The sequence below is a fragment of the Mus caroli genome, chromosome 6 (assembly GCF_900094665.2).
Source record: "Mus caroli chromosome 6, CAROLI_EIJ_v1.1, whole genome shotgun sequence".
In the NCBI taxonomy this organism is placed as follows: domain Eukaryota; kingdom Metazoa; phylum Chordata; class Mammalia; order Rodentia; family Muridae; genus Mus; species Mus caroli.
This window is the reverse complement of record NC_034575.1, coordinates 47,888,945-47,897,541: the sequence shown is the minus strand read 5'-3', so window position 1 is coordinate 47,897,541 and position 8,597 is coordinate 47,888,945. Positions and strand designations below refer to the sequence as shown.

Here is an 8,597-nt window from a genome sequence, read left to right as displayed (position 1 = left end):
TATATATATATATATATATATATATATATATATATATATATATGATGATGAAACCTGCCTCAAGGGGCTATAATAAGGATAGGAAATAAGGGTTTATGATACCTGGTAGGTGCTCAGTGAATGATAGTGAATGTTATCAGATGTTCCAAGTACTCGACCATAAAGTAACTTTTGTAGCAGATAAGTCCACAGCAAGAGGCTGTGGGGGTGTATTGGAGCCCACCAGACCTTCCACCAGGATTGAGTGAACAATCCTAATTTACAATGCTAGTAAAAATAACTAGCACACACACATGCATGCACACACGTGCTCACAACACACATACACACACAGACCTGCACACAACACACACACACACACACCTGCCTCTAGCCTTCCTTGTGCAGCTTTCCTTAGAATGCCTTTGGTTTTTAGTTTTCCTCTACCCCAACCCCCAAAGATCAGGGGAACGCTGCAAAATCAGGAACCTATCACTGCTCCTTTTTGTTCCCCTGTGGATCCTGTGGTTAAATGCCAGTGGGGTTGGTTTAAATGCAACACCGGTTACTCTTGGGTGATTGTAGTTTAATTAAACTTAGACCTGTAAATTCATCACGTTAAATCTAGGGAGAAGTCACAAGATGAGTCATGGAAACAGTTTTTGATAAAAATTGTGGAAACTTGGGACATCTGTGACTTCTTTTCCCCTTACCTCACCCCTTCCCTGCTTTCATGGACCCACCCTTCTTGCCTGTCAGCAGGGCCACTGTGGGGAGCCACTCCCAGGAGTTGCCCTGGTCCCTCCCACCCAAGCCTCTTCTGCTGTCCAGCATGATCTGAGTAAGCCACCAGCTGAACTCCAGAGCAAGTCAACCTCTTCCCTGGAAACTACACTGCCGCTCATTTCTTTTGACCATGAAATACTGCTCTTTTATGAATATGGAGCAGCTAACAGGGACACAGATAGAGTCCTATCAGAGCAACCTGCTCACCTGCAGACAGTAGAGATTAGCACCCAAAGTTACAGACTCTTTAAACATATTCAAAGTTTCATGAGGAGAAACTATTGTCCAAGAAGTCGAGAGGGTGTCTATCAACATAGCTGTGACTTGAGCTAAACAAAGAATACTGTCTGGTTCCACAGGATTCCAACTCCCTGGGATGCTCATAGCTATTGCACATAAAGAAAAGGCTTCTGTGCTTAGAGAGGAACGTTTAAAAATGCTGGGTTATATGTTTCTTTTAATGTCAGACAGTGTTCATACCAACTACCACAGAAATAATAAGGTATGAATGAACTCAATGTCAAAGGACAAATCAGGTGCCTGTATGAGTCTGAAAAAATGGGTGAATGAATCATGTGGTCAGAGCCCAAGACTCTCAGTTGCTGGGTCTCCTGGACCTCAGTCCCAGAAAGACTGCAACATGTCCATTGTGCACAACTGCCCTTGGCCAGTCTACATAGCCCATCCACAAGGACATATAGACCGCTTTCTCCCTGCCCGGTCAAAGTGGCCCGAACCATGGATTCTGATTTTGATAGTGAATTTTCAAAACCGGAGATTTAATCCCCCCCACCATGATGTTCTATAGCCATCAAAATTCTGGTAATTGGGAAGACTTAGATCCTACTAGGAAGCATGTCTTTCTAGGAAGTCACTGAAAGGTCAAAGAAAGCAGAGCAAGCCAGCATGCACAGAATAAAGGGATTCCTGCACAATAACTGGGGATAGACAACCCAATTGTGGAAAATAAAAAGGGGCCAGGGGAAAGAGGGGGGACTTCTAAAGATGTTAAGATCTGATTTCAGTTGGTCTCATGGGCACTTTTATGATTTTGTTCTAAACAAACCATCCTTGAACATTCTTTTCCCTGATCTGAAAGTCAGTCCGCTACCATCTGCCAAACCTCCCTCAAAAAATAAATATGGAGTTTCCTGTATTACCTGAGTTGGAAAGTGAAACTTTGGGGAAGTCCTCAGACGTTCACATAACGATGGATCACCTGTAACAACAGAGGGATCACCTCCTGTTCGGTAAGGGTCGCAAGGCTGAACCATCTTTTGGTTTTAACAAAGGCTTTGCAAGGCTTTAGTCTTCGGGCATGCTGCATGATGAAAGGGATTTCTGAGTCATGACTGCCACCTAAAATCCGGGGAATGTTATAGGCAAACAGTGTTTGCTTAATTTTCTCATGAGAAATTTGGCACAGAAATCTTAGAAGACTGGCTTATTTTGGATATTTACAGTGAACTGAATGAGAGCAAGAGTAATCAGAAACCTCATATGTACTTGGTATGCGAACTCCGTTCACCACCAACCGCATCCTGTAAGATACGTGCTTGTTGTTGTCATTCTGCAAATGAGAAGACTGAAGTTCATTCTGTTAGGCTGCATGCCAATACCTACCACTAATACCTAGCATTCTCTCTCTGTCTCTGTCTCTGTCTCTGTCTCTGTCTCTGTCTCTCTCTCTCTGTCTCTGTCTCTGTCTCTCTCTCTCTCTCTCTGTCTCTCTCACACACACAGACAGACACAGACACAGACACACACACACACACACACACACACGCTATCCTAAGGTGGACAATCCTTAGCTTAGCTTAGTCTTATTTCATGGCACAAAATATTTGTCATACTTTTTTGTGAGTGGCTACATTCTGAATGATATTGCATGGTAATGACTAACATGTATACACTTTGATGAATGAAAAGAGCAACTTCTTATCAATTTCTTATCCAAAGTCTTCCGCTAGCAGGTCGAGATGCATCAGGTAGTATGACAACTAACCAATAGTTAGTTACATTCCCTGGATATGTTCCCCGTGGCAAAGTCTTTCTCCTTTGTGAATTATTGGGGGAGGGGGTGTTGTTTGTGTTTCTTTGTTTACAAGAAGCAGCTTCTAAATCCACTCAGGGAGCACCCCTCAGCCGAGGACAGGATTATTCTTTTACTCGCTCGAATGCTTTAGTGATTCTTCAGGGGATTTCTCCCATGGGAAGTGCATGAGGCTAGGAACGAGAAGGGAGGGCAGCCATAACCATGTCAGACACAGCAGATACCAGAACTCAAGCAAGGAAGTTAAGAAAGGCGTGGGAAGGCTGACAGAGCAGTGCCCAGTCCAGGGGAAACCAGGAAGGCCCCAGTGCGGGAACATCAGAGAGGCTCTCTGAGAGGTGGCATGGGCTCTCATAGCTAGGCTAGAGAGATTTGATCAAGGATGAGAGGAAAGTGGAAGGCCTTGCAGGAGAAGATCGCCACATGGGCAAGGAAGGAAGTCACGGGCAGGTTAGGCTAGCATGGTTTATTCTATTGAAACCGACAACACACAGGGGACAAATGAGAAAGAAAGCTGGAAATGAAGCCACGGTCAGATCAAGAATTTGCAGCCCTCTTGGGCAGCCCCACCCAACACTCTTTGTACTCTGTACAAGATCCCAGAAGAGCTTAAGACCTATCCAGGAAGCCAAATTTCCCCATACAACTCGCAGCCTCCCCCCCAAACTCTAGAATGTAGCCCTGGCACCTGGCCCACCTTGCGCAGCACCTGGGACACATTAAAGCCTCCATAAACATTTGTTGGACTGAGCTTGGAGGACACTATGGAAAGAATCCCAGTGGTAGACGTTTGGGGTGGAGGGAGAGCGAGTGGCAGAGTTTTGGTTTAGTATCTAAGACTGTTAACAATCTAACATTTAACCAGCACCACAGCTTATCTGTAACCCGCCCAAACTTCTGTGGTACCCCAAAACAGGAGTGTATGGGGCTCCCGTGGCACAGCTGGTTATTGGGCAGCTCATACACATAGATGATGGTATAGTGATTCCCAGGATCTCAGTCATTCCCTAGGAGTCCAACACCAGCAGCCTGCTGTGTGTGCCATCTTTGAGCGCATTTATGTTATTGGGTCAGAGGTAAGCGCTGAACACATCTCTATGCCACAAAACTGCATATTCCTCCAGAAAAGCCAGTCTCTAGCACTCGGTGTGGAAGGGAATGTGTCATAGCAACTTGACATCACCCTTGGGATACTAGAGGTTGTCCCAAGCCTGGCTTGGAACTCAAGTGATCGAAGTAACCTACCTTTCCTGGCTTTGAAAAAAAAAATGCACACAGACCACAGGCAAGCTGTCTTTTATTCTGAGCTCCCAGGGTCAGCTGGACTTCTGCAGCCACATCTGTGGAACACGCAAGACCACAGAGCTCAGATTGGAGATGATGTCAAAGTCTTGTTGGTAGGGGGCAGAGTGGGTGCTATCAAGATTTTTTTTTTTCATGTATTTGTGGAGGCCAGGCATGCCTTGATATTCTGCAATACTTTCACTGGACGTTTGCTGGGAAAGTAAATCATATTGAAATATGTGTGCAGCAAAAGGAAACAAAGGAAGGTGGGGTCTGAAGCGGTGGGGGTGGGGAAGCACATGTATTTTCCAACCAAGGCTCCTACACGAAACAGTCGGTCTAAAGTTTCCAGGTTCTGTGGATTCCAGTAGATGTCCAAACCTGTCAGTTTTAGCTTCTGGTATAAAACATGGAACTTGCAAGGTAGTTGTGATTGCAGGGGTGTGTGTGTGTGGGGGGGGAGATGTCCTTGAACCTTCAAATACAGGACCTGGCAAGTCAGAGTCTGGCTCTGACAGTAACTTTGTCCTTACCAGTTTATGGTCACGGTGTCTCACAGTGTGGGGTAAGCTTCCTAATCATGTCTAAATGAATAGAAAACAGGTCTTTCACCTATTTCTACCTTCGAAACTAAAAGAAATTATGCTGCCCTATAACCTAACCTGGATATATTCCTAGGGATAAATTCACCCTCCTGGCATGTAAGCTCTTTATAGTAACATCAGCCCTTACACACACAGTCCAAGAGAGCATCCTAGAGCAGAAAGGACACAGAAGAGATTTGAACACTTCCAAGTGAGAGTCACACATGCAGACACCCCTGGGGAAGGCCAAAGAAATTAGCCATTTAGAAAAAAAGCAATTGCTGTTTTGAAATCTACTATGTAAAGGGATTGAAGCAGTAGAAGGGTTATAAATAAACAATAAATCATGCAATTATTACTGTTTGAATTTTGGCAAGATAACAAAAAGAGCGGAGATATAATCAGGAAATAATAGCAAAGTTCTGCAAGGAACCCCTGCAATTAGTGATAAACAGAGTTTGGCTCCAATCTGGAGCCCCAATATGGCTCTCATTAAAGAGACTTGGGACCTGTTCCTGGGGCCAGGCTCCACTAGCTTAGGGAGAAGTGAGGTAACCAAAATGTCAGTACACTACCCCCAACTCAGATAATCTTTTACTCCAGTATTCTAGCCACCTGGGCTGAAATGACTACCTTATGCCTAGTGAGGAATGGCCCACAGCCTTCCTAAATTAATTGAGATGTTCCTGTTTTCAGCTTTTGGATTCCTTCTTTTGTGGTACTATAAACACACATACCTATGCACATACACAAAGATGCACATACACACATGTAAATGAACATGCGCACACCATATGTTCATGCAAGCGCGCACACACGTGCACACACACATACTTTCTCTCTCTCTCTCTCTCTCTCTCTCTCTCTCTCTCTCTCTCTCTCTCTCACACACACACACACACACACACACACACACTCACACACAAGGCAGTAGGCGCCTCCATTCCTTCTTCTGTCCCAATTCCTTTCACCTTCTTTTATTAATGGTGCCTCTTAAAGAGATGAATGCTCCCACACAAGTGCTATCACTTAAACAGATAAATAGTCCACACTGTAAAGACACAGAGCTCACAAGGAAAAAACCCCGTCTTATTAGACTAGAAACAGACACACTATATTAATGCAAAAAAAATCAGCATATGGTTCTAATAGGCTTTCTTAAAATGATTTATCAGCTGTGATTAAGCCCTCAACCAGCATGTCTATCTTCATAAATAAAGCAAAAGTGCACCTTACTACTCTCAGACATCTCTGCAGTATCTTATTACGCAGCCCAGCATACTACACTCCATTTACAACACGGCTCTGGGGAGCCAAGAATTTGTGTGCAATCACAAAGTGTGTGCTGCAGAAGGACTGCCGAGATTTAGTGCTCTTATCTCCGAGATGGTCTTACTCAAAGTCCATTACAATGAAGGCTCAGCCCCTCCCTGTGCCACGGAGCCCTGCACTTCAGAAATAGGAACAGGTAATTAAAAGGTTACGGCGGATTTTGCAGTCAGCCCAGTGACACAGAATCACCAAACAGCTGCTGGGGAAGTGATTTGGCACCAGGGGGGAGGTACCTCTGCCAGGCTTGTAGGAGGTGGGGATCATTTTTTAAGAATCAATCTCTTTTTTCTCGTCCATGAAAGAAAAGAGGAATGCAAATATTAGCAATCCTTGTTTGGACTTCATTCTCCCGAGGGCTGATATGTCAGTCTCTGGGGAAACTTTGATACCAAGGGGCCTCAGGAAAGCCTGCGGCCCAGCAGCAGCCTTTGAGAGGAAGGAGGAACCAGGTGAACACACGTGTGTGGGTTCAGTAAGTTACAAACGGATATCTGAAAACAGCCCAGGCCAACTATTTCACTGAGGGGACACAGTACTCGCTCTACGGATAATAGGCCCACATCCCACAAAGCAGCTGAACACAGTTGTGCACTTTCATGGGTAAGGCTCTTTTGAACCCATTTCTCCTTCAGTCACCCTCATCTAACCTTCCCCACCCCGGAGATCAGCCACCCACCAGTCCCTCCTTACAGGAGATTCTGGCTCTTCGGTTTGGTTTAAAGCATAAATGTAAATCTTGATGCTTTTTTCATTTTTTGACAATAAACTTGTTATACAATCTGTGCCTGTGACGGTACTGTGAGATTTTGCCAAAAGACAGAACTTGAGGCTATAAAATGAACTGCAGTACCCCACTGTTGTTAGTAACCCACGTTTATTTATTTTTTTTCCTGCAAAATACACCAGTGTGCTGACTCAGGAGTACAGGCCCCGGTGGCTGCAGCCTGTGACTCTTGCATTCAATTAGTGGAATTGCACTTACGAGGTCAAAGTAGCACCTGTCTCTTGGGATCATAGACTGTACCTCTGGCCCTGGCCAGCTGTCTTACAATATGTGCCTCTTGTCACAGGGGGGTCCGAGGAAGGACATATGTGTGTGGATCTGTGCAGAAGACACATTACTGCTCACAGTAAATCTATACCAGTGCATTCAGATAATGGATAAATCAGTGGTCCCGTCTTTCCAGGGAGCCACAGGTAGCTTGACAGTGAATGTCTGCTGAAGCTGATGTCAAACTGAACACCAGAGACAATTTTAGGCTATGATCTCTGCCCGCCAGAACCTCTAAGAAATGGGTAGGAGCATTATCACCAAACCTGGACTGTTCTCTGTGCCTAAAATCACACACATATGCATGTGCTGATGTAATGCCAAAAGGGAAGGAAGTTCTCTAGCAGAGATGGGAATTAAGAAGACATTTACCTACTCTGGATGGACAGGAGAAAGATACCCTTCCAAACACCAATAGTATAAATTGTTACTACTCCCGCTGATGGGCAGCTTAAGATCTCATTCCAAGGCCTCCTTTGAAACAAGATCAGACAGGTATGCAAGCCTAGCATAAATGATTTCTGTCCTCAGATATCAAGAAAGTCAATCTATATATGCTGATAGCAGGTTGCTCAAAAGTCTATTTTGAGCATAAGAAATGAAGTCATGTGTGACTTTTGGATAATGATAAAAGAGCATTTTTTATTTTTATTTTATTTTATTATTATTTTTTTTACCTTCGTAAAAAATCCAGACAGTGGACCACATCACATCTCCAGAGTTCATGCCCAGGCTCATGCGGGCAAATAGAGGCCATGTTAGGAGGAAGCCACTTCAGGTCAACTAGCTACATTACACTGGAAAAAGCCATTGTCAGGATTCTGGGCCATCTTGTTCCCCTCCAGTCTGAGAAGATAGACTAGTGGGCTACAAGGGTTCACGGGTACCCTACAATCCAGAGCACAGAGGCATCCAGGCTTCCCTACGCTGAGCTCTAGCTGTTCACACAGGGAAGTATGGATGGTAATGCCCGGCCCAGCAGCACCAAGAGCCCAGCAGTTCCTCGAGTTCATAAATCTTCCAAGACGTTTCTAAGCTCTGGGAATTACAAATTATCCTGGAGGGAAGCAAGGAGGAGATGGCTTCCTAAGAACCTGGGGTCCAGAATACTCTGCAGTAACACACAGTCTGGAGACATTGTGCCCACAGTCACACTAGTAGCCACCTCTCTGCTTTAGGAAGAAGACGGTGCCTGGCCACTCACCTCAGTGTAAATCCACAGAGCAAGGCAGTGCCTGGCACCAGCCTAGACAGGATTGGGTCAGTTCTCTGCCTGGTTTTCAAAGTTTTCATACAGCAGATGGTGTTTTCCACGTGTAATTTGGTTCTAGGGGATGCATGTGGTTGAAGCCATGCCAAACCCAAAATGTAAAGTCTTCCATTCAAAGACAGGACTTGGGTAGAGGCTTGCTAATAAGTGGATCACCCATCTTATTGCTCCAAAATGATTGCCTGGTCTTACATGCTGGTCTCATCTTGATGTGCATGATGGGGTTTATCAGAAATGATGTGCTCAGGTGATGCTAAG

At 44.8% G+C, this 8,597-nt stretch overlaps 1 protein-coding gene across 2 annotated transcripts in view; it reads right to left on the bottom strand.

Moving 5' to 3' along the window:
• Creb5 (cAMP responsive element binding protein 5) overlaps window positions 1-8,597 on the bottom strand; it is a 394,770-nt gene that overhangs the window by 273,790 nt on the left and 112,383 nt on the right. The window lies entirely within an intron of this gene.